The sequence below is a fragment of the Triticum aestivum genome, chromosome 2D (genome assembly GCF_018294505.1).
Source record: "Triticum aestivum cultivar Chinese Spring chromosome 2D, IWGSC CS RefSeq v2.1, whole genome shotgun sequence".
NCBI lineage: Eukaryota > Viridiplantae > Streptophyta > Magnoliopsida > Poales > Poaceae > Triticum > Triticum aestivum.
In genome coordinates, this window is record NC_057799.1 from 139361334 (window position 1) to 139375707 (window position 14374).

Sequence of the window (14374 nt, forward strand, 5' to 3'; positions counted from 1 at the left end):
CAAGATATCAATTTAATTCATGATGAGAAATACCATCCTTGCCTCGATGATTTGTGTTATCATCGACCACTTTATTGTATTCCCTCCAACACAAACTTGCTCGTGTTTTGTGTTATACCTTGAGACCCGTGCTATCCAGCAATTATTCTTCTTTACCTTGCATTATTACCATCTTTTATGTCAAGAATGTCGTGAGAATTTCACCACCTCTTATGACATCTTGATACAGGTGATACTTCTTGCCATATCCGTTCATTCCTTGGTCCCCGTGTTGTTCCTAACCGGAAAACCGACAATTGAACTATGGTGTGCGACTTCAAAACTTCTAGCAACCTTATTGCTTTGAAGTTAATGGTCAACATTTCATTCTTAGACCATTGGTTATCGAATCGCCATTCTAACATTGTTTGTGCTACCTAAGTCCGTATTTCGGGTGCACCGTCAACCAATGTTCAATCGTGTATGTTTCCTCGAGCATACCTCATTATATCATTTGAACTGACAAAAGCTATCTCCTTGTACACATAATTGTGGAAATCCATCTTTTGGAAATCTCAATGGAATGTCGCTGACTCCATCAGCCACCTCCTAACCCTCTCCTTGGTTTAATGATGAACTCTTGTTTCGGAACTTGCTTTCATAGTTCATTTCCCGAGAATCTTACAATGTCATCCCATCAATTTGTGTTGCACCTTTCTTCTCAGACATCCTGAGTCTGAGGTATCCTGACACCAATCAGATCTGAATCTCTGTCAGATATGATGGTTGGAACATATTTACAAGAGTTATAACGTTGGTCTTTATATGACCCGGTAAGGTGGTGTCATACCTAGCCCTCCGGCCCTATTGTTATAGTTTTCATTTTTAGCAAGGTTATCCATTCTTTCCATGAGGAAATTGTAAGACTTACTCTATAAGTTGTTCCTGATGGATCCTTTGTGTATCCATAGCCTGATCTTACCTAATGACCATGTCAATGCTATCTCGAAGCATGTCTATGGTACTCCGATTTTCAACAAGAACATTTGAACCCCAATGCTAAATGTTTCTTGCTCAATTATCCAAACACCGTTGTATGGGTAATGTCATGAAATTTCTCTCCCCTACCTAAAGAGTTTTCTACATTATATCCTAAGATGGATATCATGCTATGTTTGTCCTTGGGAAGGATATACCCCTGAATAATGTGTTTAAACACATTTTTCCTTTCCATTGTTCTGTTTAACCTGATGATCACATTTTCCTTCCCATTGGTTTGTTTGACCTTTCTTGTGATCTATATAATCTAAGCAGAAATAATTCACTGCTTATGTAAGCACCTCGGTGTACAACTCTGTCAGTAAGACCCTGTTACTATTGTTGGTGACATTCCGGTAACCACCGATGGACGAGAACTTTGCCTATTGGTCCGCCTCGTTTCAACGAGCAGGGAAATGGTTCTCTTCGTCCCTCGCCCTTGGTACCGACGATGTTGCTGACATATAACTGACAGGCTACCCTCTGACATGCCTTGCTATCATGATCATGCAAGATGTCACCGCCCTTCCTACTTTAACCACATGGTGGGCCCATAACCCACAGTTCCACAGGATCAAAACCTGACTCTCCTGTGCACCCCCTGTTCCCAAATTTATTCATCGTGCGTGGCCTCGTATGTGATTCACGGACCACCGTCCTACTGATCTATACTGGCATCAGACATAATACTTATTCCGATTGCTTTGAACCCCTTTCACACTTTGTTTCAGGCTTCGAACGATTGCCTACCCGTTTGAAACTTCTCATGGTACTTTCTTACTTGCTCTCGGCTTTTTCTTAAGATTTAGTTCGAGAGTTACTTTCCGCCCCCTTCCCCGATGATATTGACCAGATAGTCAACCTTGCAGAGGTCCATTCTTCTAGAATACCCCCTTACTCTGTCGTCAGTACGATGGAGATCCCGAAGAAAGGATGACGACTTGATCATGGTGACTTGAAGCAGAGTAATGAAGACATCAACGAAAGGGCAGCCAAGACCGACAAGACTCGTTAGGTTTTCGCTACCAGCATTTTCCCCCCTTACTCCACCGCTTAAATCTCGGGACGAGATTTCTTGTAGTGGAGGAGATTTGTAACACCCCCGGTGTCATGCTACAGTAACCCTATGTGATTAAGCTAATCACTTGGCTAAGTAGTGCTTGATCACCTTTGATTCACATATCATTTGAAATCCCACTTTCGAATCAAATCCAATTTGCAAGTGAAATATGAAGTTGCACAAAAGTTGCTGCAAAATAGTTCATCATTTAGCCAAAATTCCATACCAAATGATTGTTAAGGAAAACAACATCACTTCCAAGCCAAGATGGACTATAGCAATTAAGACAGTGCCATTCCAACATTTTAAAATGCTATTCCAATTATGAAAAGTCCAAATGGATTCAAATAAATCCCAAGCTTATGGTGGCAGTGCACCACTGACCCTAGTATTTGTTTTCACCAGTGGCACATTTTTGCGAAAGATGATTAGTGCAAAAGAAAATGCAAAAGGCTATTGTTAAAAGAAAACAGAAAATAAATAAATAAATAAAAAGCAAAGGAAAGGCCAAACTGCTACTGTGCTTATGGCCCAGCCGCGTGCAGTAGGCAGCCCAGCCCACTAGGGGGCCTTTCCCCTACCTCCTACTGCTCACCGCACGCGGTGGCCGCCGGGCGTGCGTCCGTGGCCGCAGATGACCACGCGGCAGCCATCCGACCTCTCCCTGCCGTCTACAAGGTCGTCGTCGACCCCCCCCCCCCGCTAACCCTAGCTCGAACGGCCCCTCTCGCTCATTCTCTCGCCCGTTCTCCTGCACCACCGAATGCGACTGTCGCTGCTCGCCGTCGCAGCCGTGGCTACCGACCTCGCCTTGCCTCGCCGACCTCTCCAGCATCTCCGCCGTCATCGACTGCCTTGTCCCTGTCCACAAGCGCAAGCCGGGGAGCACCGCAGACCGTGGATCGAGCCGCCCCCTTCTGCCTCGGTCGCCGGCGATCTTCCTCCTCTCCGGCGACTCCTGCTGCTACTAAGCCTATCACCGGCCTCCATGTGCCGCTCGGTGAGATTCTCCGTCTCCTGCTCCCCTCCGTCAGCCTCTACGCGTGCCGTAGCTAGCTGCCGCCGCGTCCGTGCTCTGCTCGCCGCCGACGAGCTTGTGGCCGTCGCTGTGGTCGACGTCACCGCCGCCTGAGGCCACGGTCGAACTCCTGGTGCTCCCAGGAGCCCAACGAGCACGAGCGCGTGCTTCCCCATGCCCCCTAGCTCTGGATCCGTCGACGCCCAAACTCCGGTGTCCGCTCCGCCGCTCGCCACCGCCATCTTCGGCCGTTTCCGGCCAAGCCACCCCCATAGTTCGACGCGCAAGCGTGCGCCCGCTCGAACGCGGGTAGCCGCGCGCGAAACAACCCCATGTGGCGATTTTCTGAACGACTCCGGCGACGCGCCACCGCGGATTTGGTCGCTGAAGCTCTCTCCGGCGCCGACGCCGACGTGGCTCGATGGGCCCCGCCCCTGGGTCGCTGACTAGTGGGTCCTGGGGGCCCCGTTGACTGGGTTGACCCAGTCAACGTGCTGACTGGGCAGCCCCAGCCACTGACATGCGGGCCCGCGTCGTTTAAAACATTTTTGTAAATAGATAAATTGCTAATTAATTAAATTAGTTAATTAAATCCCAAATCTCCCACTGACTACTAGGCCCCACCCGCTAATTAACCCATTTAGTTAGTCTAAACCCCCTATTAGTGCACATGTCAATGACATGTGGGTCCCACTGGACCCACAAGTCAGTGTTGACTCTAGTCAACCGCACTGTTGACTGCTGACATCACACATACATCATGATGACGTCATCCCATACTGTTCTGGATAATGTTGGATTTAAATAAATAATTAAAATCAGAAAATGATTAAAACTTTAGAAAATCATATAAAATAATCCGTAACTCGGATGAAAATACTTTCTACATGAAAGTTGCTCAGAACGACGAGACGAATCCCGATACGCAAACCTGTTCGTCCGCCACACATCCCTAGCATAGCGAACATGCAACAATCCACCTCTGTTCCATCTCTCCGAAAACGTCAAACACCGGGAATACTTTCCCGGATGTTTCCCCCATTGCCGATATCACCTACTACCGCGTTAGGGCACATCTAACACCGCGTTTGTCATGTTATGCTTTTGTGATGCTTTGATTGCTCTGTTATTTATTGTGTTCCCCCTCCGTTACTTCTTTCCGGTAGACCCTGAGATCGATGCCGGTACCCCTGTGATCGACTACATCGACGACGAACCCTTCTTGCCAGAGCAACCAGGCAAGCCCCCCCCCCTGATCACCAAATATCGCCTATTATTCTCTATACTGCTTGCATTAGAGTAGTATAGCATGTTACTGCTTTTGGTTAGTCCTATTCTGTTGCATAGCCTCTCATTGTTGCTACAGTTGTTACCCTTACCTGCTATCGTACTGCTTAGTATAGGATGCTAGTGTTCCATCAGTGGCCCTACACTCTTGTCCGTCTGCCATGCTATACTACTGGGCCGTGATCACTTCGGGGGGTGAACACGGGTATATACTATATACTTTATATACATGACACATGTGGTGACTAAAGTCGGGTCGGCTCGTTGAGTACCCGCAAGTGATTCTGATGAGGGGGCTGAAAGGATAGGTGGCTCCATACCGGTAGAGGTGGGCCTGGGTTCCTGACGGCCCCCGACTGTTACTTTGTGGCGGAGCGACAGGGCAGGTTGAGACCACCTAGGAGAGAGGTGGGCCTGGCCCTGGTCGGCGTTCGCGGATACTTAACACGCTTAACGAGATCTTGGTATTTGATCTGAGTCTGGCCATTTGGTCTATACGCACTAACCAACTACGCGGGAACAGTTATGGGCACCCGACGTCGTGGTATCAGCCGAAGCCTTCGTGACGTCAGCGACTGAGTGGCGCGCGCCGGATTGGACTGGAACGCCTGCTAGGCTAGGTCTGCTTCCGGCCGCGTTCGCAACTTGCAGGTGTGCAATGGGCGATGGGCCCAGACCCCTGCGCCATAGGATTTAGACCGGCGTGCTGACCGCTCTGTTGTGCCTAGGTGGGGCTGCGACGTTTTGATCTTCCGAGGCCGGGCATGACCTAGGAAAGTGTGTCCGGCCAAATGGGATCAAGCGTGTTGGGTTATGTGGTGCACCCCTGCAGGGAAGTTTATCTATTCGAATAGCCGTGTCCCTCGGTAAAAGGACGACCCTAAGTTGTACCTTGACCTTATGACAACTAGAACTGGATACTTAATAAAACACACCCTTCCAAGTGCCAGCTATAACCCGGTGATCGCTCTCTAACAGGGCGACGAGGAGGGGATCGCCAAGTAGGATTATGCTATACGATGCTACTTGGTGAACTTACCATCTACTCTCTCCTACATGCTGCAAGATGGAGGCTGCCAGAAGCGTAGTCTTCGACAGGATTAGCTATCCCCCTCTTATTCTGGCATTCTGCAGTTCAGTCCACCGATATGGCCCTTTACACATATACCCATGCATATGTAGTGTAGATCCTTGCTTGCGAGTACTTTGGATGAGTACTCACGGTTGCTTTTTCCTTCTTTTCCCCCTTTCCATTCTACCTGGTTGTCGCAACCAGATGCTTGAGCCCAGGAGCTTGACGCCATCGTCGACGACGACTCCTACTACACCGGAGGTGCCTACTACTACGTGCAGGCCGCTGACGACGACCATGAGTAGTTTAGGAGGATCCCAGGCAGGAGGCCTGCGCCTCTTTCGATCTGTATCCCAGTTTGTGCTAGCCTTCTTAAGGAAAACTTGTTTAACTAATGTCTGTACTCAGATATTGTTGCTTCCGCTGACTCGTCTATGATCGAGCACGTGTATTCAAGCCCTCGAGGCCCCTGGCTTGTATTATGATGCTTGTATGACTTATTTATGTTGTAGAGTTGTGTTATGATATCTTCCCGTGAGTCCCTGATCTTGATCGTACGCATTTGCGTGCATGATTAGTGTACGATTGATTCGGGGGCGTCACAGGTTCCATGGTGTGGGTACAGTGTCCTAACCTCTGCAAAGTGTGTTTAATCTATCGATAGCCGCATCCTCGCTCATGGACACAAGTTCATATTAGGTCACACCGTGGATCAACATAAATATTAAACTTTCACACTAAATGTATACGTGTGGCACTGGTTATGTTGGTGAAGTTGTTGAGACCATCGAGATGGTTTTGTTTGTGATCCAGAGGTGATCACCTTGGTATGATGACGTTCAGGGTTATGAGGTAACCGAGATGGTAAGCGGGTCTGAAAGGCCCTGTTATGAGCACTTTCACTTCATGCGAGCATGCTAGTTCTTGAATTTAACTTGCTTAAACATCATGTTGTTGTTTGCCATTGTTGCTCTATTTGTTTGAGCTTGCGAGTACATTCAAAGTACTTACCTAGCATGTCATGCCAGTTTCAGGAGAAGTTCTACCGGGGTTGGAGTTGCATCATTGCATCGCAGTCTAGATCGTGTCCACATCAGTGTCCCTGTGAGATGGAGTCCTTCTACGGCGTCTTTCCGCTACCGTGTAGTTTTGTCATGATGTCGAGGCCCCTGTTCATGTCTACCAAATAATGTACATATGTTCAGCAGCACCTGGTGTGCCTCTTGGCGTCGCTACTTGATGTAATATCGATTCTACGCTTCAATAAAGCTGTTGTCTTTCTGGACCAAGTTGTTATGTGTTGTCAGAAGACTTGATCTCTGGGCTGGCAATGCAAGGTAAACCGGTCACTCTGAGCCGGGGTGCCACACTCGATTCTTTCTATTTGTTCATAAATTTTACAATGATCACTATTTACTTAAAAAATATTAGCAGTGTACTTTTTTTATTTAATTGTTTAAATGCGCATCGAATTTGTATTGTGTACACATTGAAATTTGTTGTATACAGGTTGAACTTACTAAAAATACATGTTAAACATTTTACTTGGATATGTGTTGAACTTCTTTAAATACACAGTGAACATTTTTCTAACAAACGTTGAACATTTTCAAAATAATTCGTGAACACCATGAACATTTTTTGGAAACATGTGATAATTGTGAGAATATATTTTCAAACTGCACAATTCTTTTTCGTATGATATGAACATTTTTCTAAAATTGTGTGTACGATTTGTTACAATTCATGAACATTTAGGAAAATTGTGATGGTTAGATTTCTAAATGTGTGAATATTTTGTAATGCCACGAGCAACTTTCTAAATAGTAAGAACATTTTTTCAGAAATTTCAAACAAATTACATGAACATTTTTCAAATCTCATGAACATTTTTTACAAATTATATTAAGAATTTTGTGCATTTTATCAAACACTTTTTGAAAATTTGTTATTGGGACTCTTGAAATGTGTGAACAACTTTATAAATGGTATGTTTTAATAGAAATTTCCAGTACAAATTTTCACATTTCATGAATATTTTTTAATAAGCGCTAAATGTTTTTTAGTAAGCACTGAATATATGGAAGAAAGAATTGCTGAAACTACGAGTTCATTAGATAAGAAAAGATGAGAGGAAGAGCAAAGAACAAAAGAAGTTTTAGAGACTCATTTTCTTCTTTTGTGTGCTTATAAATTTTTAAATAAAAAATAAAGTGGAGAACTTAAAACTTTTCTAAAAGAAAAGTGAAAGTGAGAAAGATGAGCATCTAGGAAGTGGGGGCTAGCCTTGAACTTTGTTCATGCCCATGAAAACTTTGTGAACCTTGAAACACAAAAACTTCTCAAAAAAATAATTATCCCCTTGTAAAAATCACTGTACGGTAAAAATAATGTTCCAAGATTTGCCTTTAGGATGTTTAAATTCCATGTTTGATATGTTTTGTGCAGAAACAGAAACTTTTGTTATAGTATTTGAATTTTCATATTTTACCGGAACGTGCAAATTTCCTGAACTTTTTACACAATACTTCTATACAATTTTTATTACATCCTAATTTTCAGAATTATTGAGTTACTTTATTGTATGTTACATATGCATCTTTACAAACTGTCATGTTTTCATAGATTATTGTTATAGTCTGTTTAACTGCTTATGTTTGCAATTTTGTTGAAGCCCCATTGATGTGGTAGTGTTAGAATTGTGTTAGCATACAATAGGTAATGTTGGTTTATAATTATGCAATAATGTTACAACGCATGATGAGATTTGATGTTATTTGTACTAACCACTCTAATAAAAGTTCTGTTGAGTTTTGTGTGGACGAAGTTTTTAAGAGCGAGGGGAGACATCGATATGAGAGGAATAAGAAGAGGCAAGAGTTTAAGCTTGGGGATGCCCAAGGCACCCCAAGTAAATATGTAAGGAGACTCAAGCGTCCAAGCTTAGGGATGCCCCGGAAGGCATCCCCTCTTTGTTCCTCGACAATTATCGATATCTCTGGTTGGGCCTATATTTTTATTTGTTCACATAATATGCGTAAATTCTTGGAGAGTCGTATCTTTTTCTTTTTCTTTTTATTTTAGTTATTCCCCATGCCAGTGTGGGATAGTCCTTGGTTGATTTATAGAATAATCTTTACACTTCATGTATATCTTTTGGATATGCTTTTATAGAATGCTTTGTGTGCTTCACTTATATCTTTTAAAGTTTGGATGTTTGTTTCTCTACACTTGAAGTACTATTATTTGTAGAATGCTCTTGTGCTTCACTTATATTCGCCAGAGCTTGGCTGAGTCTTTTGTAGGAAGGATTAGAACACTCTTGCTTCACTTATATCTTCTTGGGGAGTTGAATAGGGTTTGGTCATCCGCATGGTTAGTCATATGTATATATTGGTGCTATATGTAAAAACTTGCATAAAACTTGTAAATGATTGAACATGATAAGTTTGATTCTTTGCAATAGTTTTGCCATATTGAGGTACTAATATATGATTATGTGGGTAAATGGTTAACCTTTAGTATGAATATCGGTGTTAAGGTTCGTGAGGTCGTATTCATGAAAGGGTAGCCGCTGGTATTAGTGAAGAAGTCCGAGTGTGCGATGTCTTAAAGTGGCACTCATGTGTGTATTGACCGGTGGCGCGCGATAGTTAACTCGTACCAACCTACCCCTAGGGGCACGAGGGTTGTGCTTGCTTAGAGATGGGCTACTAGACTTTCGCAGTGAGCTATTTTATGACTAATGTGAGTTTTCCCGTCTTTTGTGCACTTCCACCTATCCATATTTTGTTAGCCTCTTCGGTACCGTGCATTGGAAACTCTCACCTCAAGACATCACTAGTACAACAAGGTGCTATACAAATGGTTTTTAACCCCTTTCCGCGACGGCGTTCTGAACCATCACCTAGTGAGTGACTACGATATGGGGTCCTTCCCACACGACCCAGAAACTATCGGGGATATGCCCTCCTGGCACACACGCTCGGCAAAATGAGGTCGTGTGCGACCAGCGAGCGATCAAATACGGTTATACGTACAGTAGTACTAAAAAAATACAATTATATAGGCGAAATCGTTTCCAGTCGTACGTACATCCCACACAGCCAGTCCCCGCTAAACGTTTCCATTCATATATACATCACACACAGTCGCTCTAAGGAAAATGTTTCCGTTCGTAGGTATATCACACACAATTTCCCCGTTAAATCGTTTGTGATAGCGTTGCCATTGCACACGATATTAACAATTTTATCATTTGCATTATTGAATGCATCACACACGGTGCGTAGAAGAAACTGTGTGACAAAGACTGTCCATCACACATAGTTCTTATGTGGTAAACGTTTGCGCAAGGTGGCCTAATGCAATCAGTTTTTAAGAGAATGCCGTGTGTGATTGTTCATTGATCCATCACGGTTTATTCCTAGAAACTGTGTGCATTGCTTGAGGTCATCGCCATGGTGTTTTCTCAATAACCGTTTGCAATAGAAAAACTCAATTAGTAGGCTAATTGTCCTATTATTAATAATCCATTTATTAATCTAATTGACATTCATATTAAGCACATAATATATTTCATTTCCTTATTAAGGAAGCAGGATTTCATAATTGAAATACATCAGAGTACAACATGATATAGCTTCAACACTCAGCTACCCCACTACACAACTGCACCAGCACCATGTTTCACATGCAACATCTAGAACCTTTTGAAATTAGCATCATAGACGGTACATAGACAGATGCATCTTATCTGGAAAACTGCTGAAGCAGAAGGCGAATATTGAGACTTCATTCATGTTGAAGGTCTTTGCAACTTTAGGCCAGTGCCTGTCGATGATTGACCATCCATCCTTCGTCCTCTTCAGGAACACTTCAATATTGAACCGTGGGTGTTGTATGAAAACCTTCCTCGCCTCCTGACCATAGAGGTGGTTTGAGAGGTAATCATTAGTGAACTATTTTGGAAAGGCTTGAAAAGAAGGATGTGCATAAATATCTTCTCTATATTGGAAATGGGGCAAAGGAATAAAAAAGGAAAGGTATAATAGTTAGTACCATCTGGTAGTGAACTGATGTCTTCTTCATTGTGCAGACAAAGATCTTGTTGTTTTTTATCGCTAATTTTTTTATCCTAACAATCTTTCTGAGTTTCTTGACTTGATTGATATTCATGGACAACTCATTTCCCCATATGCAAAAAGGGTCGAACAGTGGGTCAAAACCTCTGACAGCAGGACCTACATGTGCAAGACCAAATTGTTGAAAACCTAAATATTAGAATGGTTCTTGCAATTGCACAATAATGTGCTATTAGACAACGGACCATGCACGTGCTAACCTCGATTGTAAACCTCAGTGCTTCCCATTGTTTCTCCGCAACACATATAAGGTAGTTAGTCATCAGGTTAAGTAAGGGTTCGCATCCTATCAGTAAAATATGTTGATGAAAAATAAGCACATTGCAGATTCATCAGATTAATTCAAGCCACATGGAAAACCCATTTATCCAAACCAAGCATGATTAAGAACTAGGAAATATAGCACTTGTATATGTTTCTCATGTATTAAGTGCAGCCAAATTCGATTTATTCCTCACATGCACAACAATATAAAATTCTACCCACGACAATTGGACATCGCATTACAGAATTGAACCAAGCAGTTAACTAAAGACCACAACAAATGAACCAAACATTAACTAAGCACCACATTGCACAATATAACATACTCCTAATAGAAGATCAGACAGTTAACCAAACCAAGCATGCTTAACAACTTGGAAATATAACAATTGTATTTGTTTCTCATGTATTCAGTACAACCAAATTCAATTTATTCCTCAAATGGTATACAATAACAGAATGCACCCACAACAATTGAACATTGCATTGCAGAATTGAACCAAACAGTTAACTAAACACCACAACAAATGAACCAAACGTTAACTGAGCACCACATTGCACAATATAACATACTCATAATAGAAGATCAGACAGTTAACAAAACCAAGCATGCTTAACAACTTGGAAATATAGCAATTGTATTTGTTTCTCATGTATTTAGTACAGCCAAATTCGATTTACTTCTCACATGGTATACAATAACAGAATGCACCCACAGCTATTGAACATCGCATTGCAGAATTGAACCAAACTGTTAACTAAACACCACAACAAATGAACCAAACGTTAACTGAGCACCACATTGCACAATATATAACAAAACCAAGCATGCTTGACAACTTGGAAATATAGCAATTGTATTCGTTTCTCATGTATTTTGTAAAGATAATTTCGATTTATTTCTCACATGGAAGACAATACAAAATTGTAGCCTGAAGAATTGAACATCACACTTGCATAACTGAAACAAATAGTTAACTAAAGACGACAACTAATTAACCAAACAGTTAATAAGTGAGCACCACACTGCACGACATATAGAACATATACACTAAAGCAACAGATTGCATGGTAAAATTAGATAGCACAATTCACTAGAATTTGTTAAGGAAAGGTAGGAGCAGCACACGCAATGGGTAAACTGAGCATGCTTAACCGGCGTAGCTAGCAAATGGCAAGGTGCTCCTCCAAGATCTGGGGTCGGCACGAATGGCATCCATCACGATCTCATCCGCGCGTGCATTCACGATTTGCTTCTCCGCTCCCAAATGCTCCTTGATCTCCTGGCTATACTACATGCACCATGGCTTAGGGCGGCGCTTATTTGGTGGAGGGGTCGGTGATTTTGGTGGAAGGTGTCGCGCCGGCGGACGGGGCATGTGGGATGTGGAAGGAGGAGGAGGATGGGGGTCGGGTGTGGATTACCTGCCTGGATAGACGAGGCCGAGCAGCGTGAAGGAGGGTCGCCGGCGAGGAGGCGGCGCTGCAAGCAAGGAGTGAAGGTTTCAACTTGGAAAGGAAGGCGGAAACAGGGAAAATGCGGCTTTTGGTAAGGGGGAGGGGGCAGGGAGGTAGAAATTTCCGCGGAAGCCAAAAATTTTGAATCGGTTCAGCAAAAAAACTGGCGCGCAAAGTGTCACCAAACACGGTCCCTTATTCAAAACTGTGTATGATATGTGAACATCACAAACGATTCAGATAGCTTAACCCGTGTGTGATGAGTTTGAACGTCAAAAATTTTGGTTCAAATTTCCCTGGTTATAGTTGTCATCCACGTCATTGCATAATTTGGGTACACAAAGGAGCCTACAGCACACCCACACTTCTTAATCGAGCAAGTTCAACAATTGAACAGAGCTAGTTTACCTAAACATTACTCTAACAAATTAAAGACCGGCGCTCTTAATTAAACTGTGTGGGATCTACTTGATTTTTCATCTTGATTTGAATTACATAATGGGGTCACAGCGGCAATGGACAATGTTTGAATTGCTAGCACTTTTATCTGCAGTGAACATGCAACTATATGTGTGTCGTAAAAGAATTGGAATTATTCAGGGTTCGTTTGGACATTTTATACATTAAATTGGTTTTCTAGCCATTTCAGGTGCACAATTCAAAATTAAACTACATGCACATGCTTCGGTGCACCAACATGGGTTGTAAAATCATATATATGTCCATGGGTTTATGCTTATGTCCCATGCAAGAAATGGGGATGAATTTCAAACACCACGGCACCGTGGCTCTCTGGCAAACATTGAGGTACTTGCTTTTGTAATTCTAGTAAATCCAAAACCCGTCTGAAATTCATGACCCTTGGCATGCTATCATGGAATGGATGGCATCAACATTGCTGGGGTAGAAAATATTGTCCCATTTGGGGCAGGTTATGGTATAAGCTTCTCACAAACCAAAGCTTCTCAGAAGAAGGCTCATGGTTCTGTTAGGGAAACGTGTCACATTTGTGGACAAAACAATATTCGTCGCCTCTTCTTCCTTTCAAATTTTTTCCTGTTGTCAACATAGAACAACAAGAGTGTCGTGTTAAATTTTGGATTTTTTCGGGGATCGTTTGGACATTTTTATACGTTAATTGAGTTTTGTAGGCATTTATGTGCATAATTCAAAATTGAACTACATGCACATGCTCCAGTCCATAAAAACGGCTTGCAAAATCAAATGTTTGTCCTTGGTTGCAAGCTTAGGTCACATGCAAGAAATGAGAATGAATGTCAAACACCTTGACACTGTCGCTCGGCCGCTAACATATGGTTTTAAAATTCTAGTAAATCGAAAACTCATCTGAAATTCATGAAACTTGACATGATATCATGGAACGGCATCGACATGATGTGGTAAAAATATTGTCCCATTTGGGGTAGGTTTGGGTATAAGCTTCTCGCAAACCAGAGCTTCTCTCACAACAAGCCTAATGGTTTCGGTAGGGAACGTGCCACCTTGGGGGACGAAACGATATCAGTTGCCTCTTCTTACTTTCAATTTTTTTCGTGCCAACATAGAACAACACGAGTGTTGTGTCAATTTTTAGGACTTTTCAGGGTTCGCTTGGACATTTTTATACATTAACTGAGTTTTCTATGCATTCATGTGCATAATTCAAATTTGAACTACATGCACATGATCCAGTGCATATAAATTGGTTCAAAATTGGAATGTGTGGCCTTGGTTACATGCTTAAGTCCCATGCAAGAAATGAGAATGAATGTCAAACACCTTGCCACCGTCGCTCAGCCGCTAACATTGAGATACATGGTTTTTAAATTATAGTAAAGCAAAAACGCGTCTGAAATTTATAAAACTTGACATGCTTGCATGGAACGGCATCAACATGCAGTGGTAAAAATATTGTCCCATTTGGGGCAGGTTGGGGTATATAAGTTTCTCACAAACCAGAGCTTCTCACAACAAGCCTCATGGTTATGGTAGGGAACGTTTCACCTTTCTGGACGAAACGATATCCGTTGCCTCTTCTTGATTTCAATTTTTTT